Source organism: Tyto alba, unplaced genomic scaffold (genome assembly GCF_018691265.1).
Source record: "Tyto alba isolate M040663 unplaced genomic scaffold, T.alba_DEE_v4.0 Super-Scaffold_16, whole genome shotgun sequence".
NCBI lineage: Eukaryota > Metazoa > Chordata > Aves > Strigiformes > Tytonidae > Tyto > Tyto alba.
In genome coordinates this window covers 12,049,509-12,064,962 of record NW_024881278.1, presented here as the reverse complement: position 1 = coordinate 12,064,962, position 15,454 = coordinate 12,049,509, and the positions used below count along the sequence as shown (strand labels likewise).

The following is a 15,454-nucleotide window of genomic DNA, read 5'->3' as shown; positions in this document are numbered from 1 at the left end:
AGTGGAACTAAACTATACTGTGATTTTTTTGCATAATTGTCTACAGCATAAATGCTTGCTAGACTGGTTACATTGGCCACAAATCACCTTTTGGTGACCCATGAACAGAAAAGCATAAGACCTGGGTGAAGAGTTTACTGGAAGCATTTATAGCATAAGCAGTTTGGGCAGAGTTGTCAAGTGGTAGCTCATCATATGAGACTATCTTCTAAGCTGCACTGAATTTCAAATGTATATGTATTTAAACGTTAATGATGCTTGGTTCTCTGTATGTGCATGAAGAGTTGGCTGCCGCTTTGAAGACATTACCTTCCTGCACGGAGGAAGGGATGCCACAGAGTGCTTAGTGATAATAACAGTAACTTGTTAATTATGTGTTAACTTAGAATAGTTAGAGCTTTGTAGCTAATGAGGCAGCTTCATCAAGAGTAGTGCAAATTGTAGTGAAGGAAACACTGATATAGGGCTTCTTATTTGTTTGCAAGGGTGGTGTGCAGAGACAGAAGAGTGGCTTTGATGCAGCTGACTTGCTCTAAAGTGAAGAAGGCATTTAAAACAACTTGAAGATTTGATCAAGGTAATGGAACAGTTAAGTATTCCTTTTCTAGAATCTCAGTAGAGAATACATGAGCCACTAGAGGTGGTGGAGCCACAGAATAAGCAGGATTGGGAAATGGGTGTGGGGCAGTGCAAACTATTAAGTCAGCAAGGTTGATTCAGGCCAGGATGATCTGCAGGAATCACCACTGTTTTATTCTCCCTAATGTAAACATGCACTAGCAACCTGAAAAGGCTTGCTTCAGGGATGGTTAGAAATGCTTTGAATGTGGGACAGATTCAGGAAAGTTATGATCCTTACTTGCCCTGAGGATATGAGTATTGCTTTAACAGTTGATCAAAACAAGTCCAGGATAATAGAATTCAGTGGATGGTGATCTGTAGATTACTTCTAAGGGGCTCACAAAAGATAAGTAAGAACAGACTTCAGCCTTGCATATGATGGCCTAAAGTGCTATTTAAAAATTGTTCAGAAACTGCAAATAGAAAAAAAAAAAAAAAACCAAACCTGAATCACTGTCTTGCAATTAAGTGGAAAATGCACAGTGTTCTCACTAGCTTTTGCTTCCTAATATTTGTGAGAGAACAAGAAATATTTTGAGCACTGTTGCAGTTTGCTACACAAAGCCCACCGCAGAGCCTTTAGCTACAGCTTGTGGATTTGAACAAGAAATACAAGTCATCAGTTTTTATCGTGCTTTTTAATCAGTTCAAGTGGCTTTGCAAGGGAGCCACATGTCTATCCCTCTCCTTACAGATGAAAGTGAAGCAAAAGGGGCTGAAATGGCTTGCCCAAGAGCATTTACAGGCTATTAACAGGGCCAGGAATAGAACCCAGGGTATAGGAGTCCTTATCTAAGGCTTTCTCTACAGTGTCACATTACTGCTTTCAGAAGCATAAGACTTTTGCCTATTATTTCTAACCATCTCGTAAGCTGTTAATATATCCCTGGACTAAAAATACTGCATTGAAGATTTAGGACTGACCCAGTGTGGACTACTGACTTTAAATTCTTTAAACCTAGAGGGTTGTTTCTTATAAGCTTGGAAGAAGTGAGACTTTCAGAAATAGCTATACCTAGAACTGGTTGAACTTGCTTGCTCTGCAGCTTGGAAATATTAATGCCATTTTATTGCGATTTCTCTGGCCCTCAGTTCCTCTTAGTTGTGTTTTACATCCCATCTAATGCCACTAAATCTTCCCACTCGTACAGAAAAAGACTCTTAAATCTCCCGTCTGTTTACCTGGAATCCATGTCTCCTGAAATCTAGCTTGATGTTAGCTGACCTTAGTCGATTACTTTCTGGGTGAATGTCTGTGGCTGGGATGTTTTCTGTTGCTGTACCAACGTCATTTCTGCAGGAAGAATAAAGACCTAAGGGTGGGAAAATGTGTTTCCTATAAGCTCACATGACACTTGAAACATGTTTATCTAACATGTTAATTTTGATTCTGCCCTAACAAAAGCTCTCTGGAAGTCTGTATGATACTTCAGTTCTCATTAATTTTTTAAATAAAAGCAACTGCAGACAAAAGTCCTGGAGGGATGATGTCTGAGTTTTAAAGCATTTATTGGATGTCCTGGTAGAAATTTCATAACCAGATAGATAGAGGTACATATCACCTACCTTCTGGATTTCTTGGGAGTATTTTCAGGGGAGGGAGAGAGGGGGTATGAAACTATTTCCATCTGAGGTTGTCAGCTGATGGGGAAAAGCAGCCAGTTTTGTGGTGTTGGATCACCAGCAAGGAGGGGAGGTGCGGGGTCGGTGGGGTGGCTCTGTGGCTGCTGCCGCGGAGCTCTGGGTGCTGGCCTCTGGCAGGGCTGTCACAGGGACCTGCCCGTTAGTCCCTGCAAGTCAGATGCAAGCTTGCAGTGGGGCTCGGTACTGTGCTCACTTGTGCAGCCTGGTGTGCTGTACATGGGAGCACATGGGAAAGGGAGTCAATAGCTACCTTTGTGTCAATGAAATTCTGAGAAAATGATATGGTCAGTCCCAGCTATAAATTGGCAGGGTAAGAGGTCTGGAGCTCTGTGGAAGGAGCAGCAGTTTATACTAGAGATGAAGTCTGAATGGCAATTTTAAGGTTGCATTGGGGCAGAGATGTCACTGTGCAGACGAGCCTACAGTCAATGACAGGAATTTATGTTGAGGAGGCAAAGTGGATGATACCTGTTGCATGGGGTGGTGGAACTGTCTCGAGCATCCACTCTACATTTTCAGCCTTGTTTTCATCATGACACCCGCTGCACTCCACTGGAGTTCCCAAGCTTGCCCCTCAAGATTGTACCAAATTTAAATGTTTCGGATAGCCTGAACTGATACAAAGCTTCATTGCTAAAATTAATTAAACTATGTTGGGTATAAAATAGCATGATGTCCTAAATGATATCTCTAGACACAATATAATAAGAAGATAATATTTTGAGTCGGTGATTATCGTTCATTAAAGGTTTGCTTCTCACTACTTTTCAAATGTGCATGTACAGAGATAAAAAAGCAGGGGCTACACCTTATACTTGTAGTCTTTCCAAGTCTGTGGCTCAGATTTAAGAAATTTCCCCATATCTTGCTATTAGTTCCTAGTTTCAAATTTGTCTTGGACTCAATTTTTACTTCTTGGTGTCTACTTTTGTTTTGCTCATTGCATCTGCAATGTGACCATATGACAAGTTTTGTTGTTAGAGCTGGAGTTTCTTGCCCCTGAATGTGGCCAGTATGTTGTTTATATTGCCTTGGAGAGGATAGAGCCTGAACAAATCTTTCAACATAATAAATTGAGTCAGGCCCAAAATGAGAAAGGTTTACAAGGAGTACCTCCAATACCACCAACTGGAAAAAACAATCATTTAATACTAAGAGGCTGGAGTTATATGAAGGCCTGACTCCAGATTTAGACCTACCAAAGAAAAAAAATGGCTGCTTTAGGAGAGTTTTTACTGATTGGCGAGGTAGTTCTTCCCCAAAAATCTCAGTGGGATTCTGAGCTCCCCAATTTTACAAAGCACTCATGGTCCCTGATGCTTATCCAAGACAGATCTAGAGTGGCAGGAGCAGTTAAGGACACCTTGTTCCATCTTTGTTAGGAGCAGCTAAACCTGAAATGAGCACCAGAAATCCCAGTCTTCATTTTCAACATGTCAAACTTGGCAGCATTGTAGAGCATCCAAAGGGTGCTTCTTAAATGGGATTCAGTATCTCCATAGAGAGGAGGGTCAGCAGTGAGAAGAGATACTTCCTTCCGTCCTGGAAACAAGAAATTGAAAATGTCTGTAGTCTCGCCGGTAGCATGTGAATACATGTGGTACAGTTGCCTTCACTTCAAATCTTGAGAGCAGGTAGGTGTGGGTGCTGTCGGTATTATCTGGCAATTTTACCTACCCAACCAACAACTGATTTTGACAACTGATTTTGTTTACTGATGGGAACAAGTTCTTCATGCTAAAAAGAGATAATATGAGAAATACTAATTTCTTACTTTGCTGCTTGGTAGACCAATGTCATTTTAAATGTCCTGCTCCAAAACTGTATCCTTGTCTACTTAAATATAGAAAGGTTGTGAAATTAATTCCCATGAACCCACTCAGAAAAAAATAAAAAGGTGTAGCACATCATATGTATGTCCTGACAGTTTGCTTAGTCTCTAGGTCAGGCATCTAGAAGAGAGCAGTTTAGGTCATTTTTCTCCATTTTGCAGTCTAGGTCTGTCAGTCATGGTTTATCTGATAAATGGGGAAAAAGGTCTATTTATCCTTGTGACTGAAAGATACCTCCCCAGAAGGGGTTTTGGAATGTCCTGAAGAGTGTTTTGCAGTTAGGGTCTAAACTGTCATTGCCATTAAGAAGCAATCCTGCTCTTCACAGGCATGTTTTTGCAGCACCTACCCTGTCCCCTGTTCTGTCAACTAACGTTTATGCATCAGCATAGTTAGAGAGATCAAGGAGGTAATCCGACTGCAAACTAATCCAACTGGAAGCGCAGCTTTTTTTCAGGCACATATGCAAGTATTGGGGCAGAGAAGTGGTGGGAAAACATGGCCCCTAAGTGGCGAAGGAAGCTTGCATACAGATTGGCTTCCTGTGATCCTGGAAGCAGGCCTTTAGCATTTCCCTGGGCCTTCGGGTGAAAGTCATCTTTAATTAGACGTGTTACTGGAATGCTCTCATATGTAGCTGCTCTGCTGTAGGATCTGTTTGCACTGCTGCTGAAGCACCACATTATGTTTCTTTGATTGAGCTATTCATTTAAGCAGGTGGCAGCATGTACTTAAACGATGACCAACTTGGAATCACACAGCAAGTATAGACTTTAAGCTATGTAATGACTTAAAGCAGTTCTGCTGAGGGCAAGTGGCAGGTAGGTTGTCAAGGAATGTCTTACAGGTCAGTACCTACAGATGACTTATCTCCAGTGCTGCGTGTTTTTTCCAGTTATCCACATGGTGGGGACATTTTTGCTCCCATTCGTACTCTGTTTTACATGTAAACATTCCTATACCTCAGCAGGGTCAGCTAATCAACAACAGAAAGTATTATGGTAAGGATAACTGACAAAATAGAATGGATTTTCAGGGTAGCATGCTGCAGGTATCTCCTTTTGAATCTTTGCTTTGCTGTCACCCTAGGTTATTCTAGATCTAGAAGGTTTTCCCATCCCATCTTTATCACATCAGTCAAAGGCTTGGTTGTGATCCTTTTGTCTCCCCAAAGACCCTATTCCTCTGGAGAGATCTGACCTGTGTCCTCTTGTCCTCAGTAGTCAGCTCTCACCTTCTCTGGACACACCGTTCTTGATGCCTTTCACTATGGCACTGCTGGCTGAAGCACAGCCTTTTAATCTCGGTCCAACTTGAGACTCCAGGACTTTGAGCAAAGGCTGTTTTGTGTGGACTATTGATCTGTTTCAGGGTGACAGTCTTTGTAATGAGTCTTGAGTGTTTATTTGTCACTAACTAGCTAATCTGGAGATGATGGGTGTTCATACTTGCCAAGGTGCGTGGTGGAATAGGAGTTGCACCCCTGGAAGACTCAAGGATTTGGCAGTTGAAGGGAACTGAGTGCTTGCATTGCTTCCTTAGCAGAGTGTGTGGTATATGCCCTATAAGTGTGTATTCCCTAGTCTTGAGTGTGTGTTGCCCAGCATGTGAACGTAAGTACCAAAAGATATGTGACCTTTTCATTATGCAAAAGACATAAAAACAGGAATTCACCCAAATCGGCTGATAAAGAATAACTGCTGCATATGGAAAATTTTCTCCTCAGTTGCCTATAACTAATGTCTCGGGATCTCATCAGTTTTATGCTGACAAGCAGAGGCAGAGAAGAGATCATCCATTCAGAAGAATGGATGTGTAAATGAGATCAACAGCACTGTAAAATCCTCTCCACTGGCTATTGGTGGTGAGCATTGGTGTGATCTAGGCCTTGAAGAAATTTATGTAGTATAGGTAAATGCATATTCACTGTAAGGACAGCTTACAAAACAACTGGTTCAAATATGTTAATTAAAGTCTGTTTTTCCTCCACTTGTCAGTGTCCAGCACTACAAACTCGGATTTACTGAGTCACTGAAAGTCTTATATCTTCTCGTTCCTCAGCTTAAGTTTTTATGGTTTTCTTCACACCAAAGCAGAAGAGGAAAATGGAAAATCAAGATTATCATGTATTTTCAAGTCTCAGCTAAGATGAGAAGGAAAACTTGAGTAAGATGAGACTAGTCTTAATATTTTAGAGAATTTTCCTATTTGGAATGGGATAAAGGGAAGTGATGTGTGTGCTGTTTTGTGTGTACAGGATATTGACAGTTACTGCAAGTGCATGTTCGCAATACATAGACTAGCTGTCAGTCTAGAAGTTTATAAATGTTCAACCTTTATTGTTTGTTTTGTAATCTTAATTTCTTAACAGCTGATCTTTGTCTTCTTTTTTTATCAAACTGTGGTCTTATTACTGTGTATGATTAAATAGATTACTTTGTCTTGTAACATTGCTTGGCAAAACCAGGCCCATTTTGATGCAAGTTGGGGTTTTTTTATATTTACATCTTTGTAGATAGCATTACTTCTGTGACCCACTTTCAGTATGGACTAGCATCATACTTTTCCTCAACAAAAAATGGAGTCGGGCATTTAACTTAATTTTTCTCAGAGCTTTGTGATGCGGAAAATAACTAAGAAGGGAAAGCATCAAATCAGATTTTCTCTTTATGAACTCTGTTTCAACATGACATTAGTTGCAGTAGTCAATATTGGGCAGCACTGGGCTGTGGCAGCCCAGCGCTGGGTTTTTGCATAGCTCTGAACGTGTTTGGGTGGATAGGGGAGGTTCAGCTATCACAATCATAGAGTTTCCACAGCCTGCATGAGTGTCTTGACAGCTAGCTGCGTTCTGTTGCAAGACACTGTGTTGGACTACGTATATGTAATATTTTCATACTCAACCTGTGAGGTGTGGGAGAAAGAAGGTAGCAGTCTGATTTATGAGTCAAATTTTTTGGAGGTGGGAAAGAGTCATCAGTGAAGGAACATAAAAAGATGAAGATTGGGGAATGGAATGTTTGGCGTTGGTTTTAATTGGAATCATCCTGTTCATCACTCATATTGTGAGATAAAAGGGGAAAAATATCCATTACTATAGCACACTCGGAGGGGAAATGTTTGTATTATAGTTAGTGAGCAATTCTAATTGGCCTGCCAAATATAATTGAATTGAAATACAGACCTTATTCCAATGATAATTCCCTTACTGTAGCTTATGAAAGATATACAGCTGGCATTATATTTATCTCTAATCTGTCTGCAATCTAATGGCTTTTGTCTAAAATTCAGACTACTATTAATTCATTATTATCCTTGGCAATTACCTCTGTCAGCCAAAAAATTAATAAAGCCTGGTCAATAAACCTTTCTCTCATACACAAGCTTTCTTGTGCCTCTCCCCTTGAAAAGGTAGAAAGATAGCACTCCTGTTGTGGTCTGGAAGAGCAACTGTTGTAAACCAGAGAAGGAAGTTGACTGATCTCTTGAAGAGCTCGGAGCTGAAGGTTCTTCTGGTTTTGGGGGGACTTTGTTCTTTTCAAGGAGGCACCAGCTACTGAACTTCTCTGCTCGTCTTCTCCTAGGTGTGGTGCTGTGACATGACAAGAGGTATGTGCTGCCTGTGATTGCAGCTAGTCATGTCAAGTGACCTGTGCTCTAATCTTCTTTCCAGCAATGCAAACCAACTGATGTGACCGATGCTGTTACTTCACGTTACTGTAAATTAGATTAGAATCTGCTGCTCCTGGATTTGTTTAATTAGCTGGCAGTATCTTTAAAATGCCTTCTAGAGCATTTGGACTGTGATGTGAAACATGCATCATTTTTAAGGCTTAAACCTTACTAAATGAAGTGAAACAATCTGAAATCCTTCCACATGTCAAGGGGAAAAGTTTAAGGTTTAAATTCAGATGGTTCTACATTTTAAAACTTAATAAATGTCAGGATAAGTGGGTACAAGTAACCCTTTCACCCCCACCCAATTGATACAAAAGACTTTTCTCACTTTACATAAATGTATCTATGTAGATTGTAGCTTCCTCTGAACCACTTTTTTTTTTTGGCTTCTGACTAGAAAACATGCAAAGAGATGTTCCAGGGTAAGTACTTTGAATTACTATCAAGCTGCCAGATGTTTTACCTAAAAATAGTAGTAGGGAAAGAAAATTCTTAATTGATTGCTTTCCTTTTCTGAAATACACAGTAAGGCAGTTTTGACATTATTCTGTTCGGGTCATCAAATTCGCATAAACCATTGTACTACTATGCAAGACATACATTTTAGAAGAATGAAAAGTGCAGGAAGTTTGAATGATATGTGAACATAAATTTACTCATCTTTTATATAATGCCTTCTTGAGGTGCTGACACTTTCAGTACCTTAATTGTTCATAATGAATACTCTTGTATAAAGCATTTCAGAGGTAATTTTCTGAGGCCAAATAATGACTAAAAAGTTATTCACTGAAGAACAGTCAATATTCTGTATCCAAAAGTAGACTTACAAAATGGGAAATAAACTGACATAACAGGCAAGAAATTTGCTTATATGAAAGAATCTGCCCTTTTACAGGTTCAGTGTCCTAAAAAAGAAGCCACAGAAGTGGTGTGTTGGCTGGTGCAGAGACAAAATCATTATGTTCTAATCATATGCCATTGGAGGAAAGGAAAAAACCAGCTTTGGGCAAAATGTCCATACTGCTTGTAACTGAAGTCCAAGATGTAGTCACCTCTGCTGCAAGTAATATGCACTTTTGTCCTATATGCTTCAGGATAGATAATGCTAATCAGTTAAGATAAGGTATGCTTAAAGAATATATTTTAAAATAAGAAAAATAAATTAGTCGACCTCTCAGGCTGCTTCTGGGCAGTAGATTTTAAACAACTTGTCAGATATTTCTTGGCTGTTACAGCCTCGCATAAGAGCTTTTCCTGGTTCATAAAAAAAAATAATGTGAAATCAATAATGGTATTTAAAAATTCACCGACCATTTCCCATCCAGAGAAGGTCTCACTTGCAGAGTGCCACTAATGCAACAGGCAGATTGGGAAAACCACACAGACTTGACCTTAATGGTAAACGAAAGCGCAGTGAAGAAAGGTGCTTTCGGAAGCAACCAGGAGGAAGACCTGTCTGCTCCCCCACAAGAGCAAACCTTTAAACAGAGCTGCTGTGGGCATCAGCTTGCAAAAGTCCTTTGCCTGAAGATGTAGTCTAGATGCTATGCTGACTTCCAGCTGAAGGATACAAGATGGCATGAACAGCAACAGAAAATTAACATCATGATGAAAACACCAATAGAAACACAGTCAAATTAAGTTCCCTATGGCGTATTATAACCATATGACTTGCCAGACTTCAGACAGTGAAAAGGAAATGGTTGCTACTTCAGGTTGCTTCATTCCACTATACCAGAAAACCTGGGTTCATTGTGGAAATCAGAAGAAACAAGACATATAATTTGATTTATTTGCTAGTTTCTATTTTTAATAGAAGCACAAGCAGGAGTAATACAGTACATGGTGATCTTGCAGCTCTATATTCATTTAGGCCACTTCTCTGCTGAAGGAGATACATTGTAGTTACAAGTTGTACAAGTTAATACAACAGTAATTACCCACAGTTGCCACATTTGATCTGTGAAAATAAATAGGATTTGTTGGTGTCTCCTCTCTTCCCCCGTTCTCCCCAAAGCAATGCAGAACTGTTGTCCAACCTCTGGCATGGGGTGTTCAGAAATAGCAGGAGGCAGCAGCAGAAGAGCAAGCCCGTGGAGTTTGGGTGCAGTGGTCTTTCCTGAAAGGCTGATTTCCTGAGCTGCGTCACCCGAGAGTGAGGTTCAGAGAGTTTGCTCAGTATTGTCCTCTCCAGACACCCCTACCCGCGCTTTCTTGGTGGCATTCTAACAGATTTTAAAATACGGTACTTTGTTACTCATGGTGATTTCCAGTTTTGGGGGTTCGTGTGTCTCACACTTCCGCAAGCTTTTTCTCTGAACTTCAGAGTTAGAAATTTGTTTTTCTATTTAGGTGAAAATTCAGATTCACATGGAAGCACTTGACTCCAGAAGCTGCAGCTTCAACCAGCAGATAGGAGATTCATGATAAAATTGGCAGAATTGTACTGCTCTAAGCACTTTCGGAGACATATGCTGCTTTTCCTACTCCTGGAAGTAGTCCCACAGACATCTCATGATTATTCACTTGAGTCATGGTTGCAGAATTGAGTTTTTGGTGTTTTAGATTCCCAGATTCCTACACTGCATATTTATGGTGTTTAAAGTGCAAACTCTAATAGAAGACCTGGCTGTTTTAAAACACAGAGGGTATGCTGTACCCAAACTCGGTGTTTTGAACTTAAACTAAATTGCCTCTTGACTTACAACAATATTTGGTCACAATGAGACATCTCCAAGGCCGAGGAGACAAAAGTTATAAAAATAAACTGGACATGGCACACTGCTATTAAAAGTTTTGTGTTTGTTTTTCTTCCTCTTGGGGTTTTCACCAGCGATATTATTGTGGTATTAGTCACTAGGTGGTGCTCTCCTACATGGTCTTCTGCATTCCTTTTTCCAGGGTGTGAGTGGCCTAGGCTGTAAGTTTTCAGCCGGAGTTTATTTTGGAAGGAAAGTATGGGAGTGAGAATGCTAGACAGCAACATCTCTCGCCCGTTTGGACTGGAGTGAATTTTTAGAGTAAAATTGCTCTAGGGAGACTGGGTATTATTTTTTTGGCTGAGATTCCTGAAATGAGAGATTGCCTGTGTGCCATTTGTGACCATCTCTGCTCCTGGGTTAATGTACTCTGTAAGAAACGTAGTGCTAAGCCTGTAGTTACAAGCAGTTTAACTGTTCTACAAGGCTTTAATATCTAATGTCTCAACAGAATAATAGCTTTTTTTCCCAGGTGTACTTTTACTGTTAAACAACTGAATTATTTTATTAATTTGTATATGCTGTACCACGAACAGATGTTAGGCAACGTGAGAAAACTTACAGTTTTCTTTCATTTGCTTTGTCTTTTTAAAATTGAGTTTCAGATTCATTCCATCAGTTGTTTTGGTTTTTTTTTTTATAGAAAAGGAAAGCAAATTCTGTCCGCAACAATCCTTTACAGAGTTCAGAATCTTAGATATGGCCTGATAAGAGAGATTTAAATATTCATTGAATACTAGAGATAGTCTGAAAATGCTAAAAATTTCTCAGTGTTTTCTCTAAATTTTCTGCAAAGCTTCTGGAACATTTGAATTAATAAGTCAGTTCAGTTTTCAGGCAAGGAAAGTTGTTTTCTTTTTCCTCACTTGTAGTATTTTTACAAGAAGTGAGGACAAGATGGGGCAGATGGAAGGAAAAAAGTGTGAAGGAATTGCAGCATCAAAATATTTTAAATTACATTATTGGTTTGAAAAATGAAAGCATTAATTGTGTAGCTTCTGCATCTAAATTTCTGGAAGTTTTAGAAATACCATTTTAGTTTTTAAAAATGCTGCTTTTATTCAAAGAGGGCTGAGAATGAAAAATACTGATAAGCACTACTAAGCGTTTTCATATGGAATCTATTTTCAGCCACATACCAGAAAATGTCTTTGTTATTTTTTTGAATGAGACCCTAATCTTGGAATGACTTTTCATTTATCAGAGCCTTTTAAGTCTGCTATTGTGTTTCCAGTCAGATCCTTTCCACTCACTTCTTTTTTCCTGTGTCAGCCTCTTGCAAACTCACCATAGGGCAAAGTTCGCAGTTATTTTCCACAAGCACAAGGATTTCCCCTCTCAGGGGTGCACTTGGGCTTTATGTGGTGGAAGCCAAGCACAAATCAATGCCAGCTCTAATTGTTTGTGATAAAGTTTCATGTGGTGTATTACATTTAATAGCGAAACCTACAATTTGTGATTTAACTTGTTAGCAATTCAGAGGCCTTTGTTTCTTACGCTGTTTAGTCAGATGAAATGGCTTAGTGGTTTTTTTGCATCACCAGCATTGGCATTAGTCTCAGAGTTGGTGTTTTTATTAAATATTTTGCTGGTGTTTTTACTAAACTTCCCACTTCAACAATAATTTAATAATGTTAAAATACCACTTCCTAGAAAAAAATTAAGTTCTGGTATCTGCAACTGAGAAGTTGGAAAACACGAGTACGGTGGGCCAAAAAAACCCACAAAGAAAAATAATTAACTCCTCTTAAAATTTCACAATTTTTCCATTTTTGGGGATTAGTAATATTGTAGCATTTAGATGCTTTGAAATATATCTATTTTAACTTACTTAAGGGTGTTCAGGTTTATTTCCATGTATTTTTTAGGCAAGAAACAGCTGAAATTCTCTCAAGGGATTAAAAAAACCCACAAAACTTGTTTGTTCTCCCCTGATTCACTATTACACATTTTATGGCTTTTGGTAGCAACAAGGGTTTGCATTTGTATCCCTGACTGAAATTTCCACCTCCCCATCCTCTGCAGTGAGGATGTGCCAGTTGTCAGCCTGGCTGCCACCTCCCAGCCTCCTGCAGCGGAGTGGAGCTCTTAATTGGTCTTGGAAAAGTGCTTTGCGATCCCTTCGGATGAGAGGCTGATGTTCAGACTGTGGTTCCTCTTATCAAACAAGCTCTTGTATTTCTCGCTGGACATTCGTTGCCTTCAGCTGGAGCTGAGGGGACCAGCAGTTATTTGTCTGTGTGGAACAACTACCATGGGCTCAAATTGCTCAGTAGCATTTTACCAGGTACCAGTGTGGAAATTTAATCAATCAGCTTGTTTAGGTAACCCATGCTACCTATTAGAGGCCAATAAACATCTGCATCACAAGATGAAAGCGTGGGCAAGGAATCTGGGGATTTTGTGCCAGTTTTGTTTTGAAACAGCCAGCCTCAGCAGAGTCAGGTCTCTGGAAAAGTGTCACCAAGGCACCAGCACAAATCAGCCGGGGCTCGAGAGGCTGCTGCGAGCGCAGGCTGGCACTGGCAACCATCCAACCCAGCGCCTCATTTTGCTTTTCCTTCTGACACCGAGATGTGACCTTTGGCTGATTCCCGTCCCGTCTCTCTGTGCTCTGCTCTCCTCCTACCATTTGATTGCTTTGTCTTTTTAGAGTTGAGCTCCCGGGCAGGGCAAGGCTGCAAGTTTGGTCTTACTGGGTGTTTGCAAAGTATGTAGCACAATAGGGCTGATCTCAGTTGAGATCTCTAGGTGCTACTGCACTACAAGTAATTGTTACTATTAATAACAAAAACAACTAGTCTTAACAGAGTGTGGAAAGGGGAATAGGTTGGTATTATTAATGTCAAGTTTAGAGTAAAAGTTGCATTTGTGTTACTACCTGTAATCCTCTGGAGAACTGTAAGCATCTCCCTGAATAGGGATCCAGTTTCTGCCCTTACCCTATATAACCTCACTGGTTTCAAAACAAGATTTAATGCCATTAGAGCAAATTGGCATGAAGTCAAGGGATTTTGTCCAAGGAATTCAGGTTGTCTTTACTTATTTTTGTAAGCATATGGCATCAGAGGATCACTGAGAAACTTACCCGTACCAGTCTTTCTTCCCAGATACCTCAGGCTTACATCAGCCCTTTTGCCTATACTACTTTCCCTTCTACTAAGTGGAAAACATCCTTCAAACGTCTTAGCATCCTTCAGGATATTTTGTACTCACCTTGCTTTATCTCATCAAGGCACAAGGGATAATTGTGTGGTCTGGTCGTTATCTGGGAACTCGGTCAGATCTCATATTCTCAGGATTGGTTATAGATTAATAATCCTCTCTGGTGTTGCTGTGGGTTAATTATTGTAACTCATCAATGGATTAGTGTATATGACTAGCATTTCATTTTATGCATTCCTCTCCCTTTTCTGCAACGTTTTCCTTTCCTGCTGTTTTGTATGAGAGTACCTACTTCCATGATAGATTGTGTCTGGAAATCCTGAAGTAGTGATTTAGGCTATCCTACTGTTGTTGTCTTTGCCTGTGCTTTAGAAATCCCTTTCCACTTTGAAATTTCTGCATTTCAAGAAAAGGAAGAAAATTCCCTCCAATATGGAACTGCTTAGATCTCGTTGGTAGTCTTCCAGTGTATCAGTCAATGCTTTGTTTCATGGTAGGTACAACTCCTCTGTAAATGTCTCTGTACAATACTTCAGGGTAACACCTAAACAAGCATGGACTCAGTGTGGCTTGCAAATTGTTTTAAGTGATTTGTGTATTGGATAGCCCATGCGTGGTTCATTCTCCTTGCCAAAATGCAATCAGTTGCTTTGCATCATTCCTCATAAGCCACAGTTAGAATCTTTTGTTTTTCCAGAGAAGGATCTGAACCCTGACCCCACCACTGCTTTGAAATCTTCCCTGATACCCAAAGATGAAGCTTGAGGTATCAAAATGTCCTGGGAGGGATGTGACCCTGAAGTGAACAAGGACCCAATGGCGTGGGCCTGTTGCACAGGGGTAGAGAAAGGAAGGAGTGTGGCTCTGCACGGAGGTGTGGCTGCTCTGAAGCCCTTATAATTGCAATATGTAACTGAAAGCTGGAGAGAAGCCAGGAGGCTGTGCTGGGCAACATGTGATTTCCTGCTGTCATTGCAGGGGATTAAGAAACATGCTTTAATGGGGAAGAGGGGTTTTATCTTTGGAATTTGATGCTCATGTAGATCTTCAATCTAAAAGAGAATGAGGTGGAGATTTCCACTGTGGTGTTTTGATTCCAAGAAAGACAGTGGTCTTGATAAGCAGTAGAGAAACACGACTTACTGTGATTCTCAAAGAAATTCTTCCAGCAAAAGAGATAGAAAGTACAGAAAGGCAAATTAGAGCATGTAGTATAAGTGAGGATTAATTCAGATCACATAGCAGATACGGGTGTTCCCAAAGTACAAGATACTCCTTTAGGAACATCCCCACATAAAAAGGAAGTGTTGGATGCCTTAATCAAACTAAATCAATCTTCATGACATGACACGTCTGTGGGCATTTAACCTCCTTGCTGTAGCACCTCTGTAACTGCACTCTTCTGTCGTATAGATGTGTTCCAGGCATAAAAGTTGAAGACATAAATATTTCATCTTTATTGAAGCGTAGGTTGTATGAAAGATGTTAAAAACAGCTCTGGGATTTTTTTTACAGAGGGCCAGAATGGGTGAGATAATGTCAGGTGTAAAAAAAATTCTGGAATTTGCAATGAGAATATCTCAAGTGAAATGTTTCCTTCTGAACCTGAGAGAAAGACAGAGGAATGATAACAACTGATTTCTTCTCATAGATCAGCTGTCAGAATGAGCAGATAATACTTACTTAATGGCATCCAAAATATCCTCCAGATCAATCTGCACAGCCCCTGTAAAAATAACAAAAAAAAAAAAAAAA

General features: G+C 40.0%; 1 long non-coding RNA gene across 5 annotated transcripts in view; it reads left to right on the top strand.

Annotated features, from left to right (window-relative positions):
• The window catches only part of LOC116960816, a 30,845-nt gene that overhangs the window by 2,532 nt on the left and 12,859 nt on the right, over positions 1–15,454 (top strand). The window contains exons 2-4 of one of the 5 annotated variants that reach the window (XR_006165050.1): positions 486–577; positions 7,509–7,706; positions 10,128–10,547. This is a non-coding gene — a long non-coding RNA (uncharacterized LOC116960816). The other 4 variants (XR_006165049.1, XR_006165053.1, XR_006165051.1 and 1 more) reach the window with 4 other exon arrangements.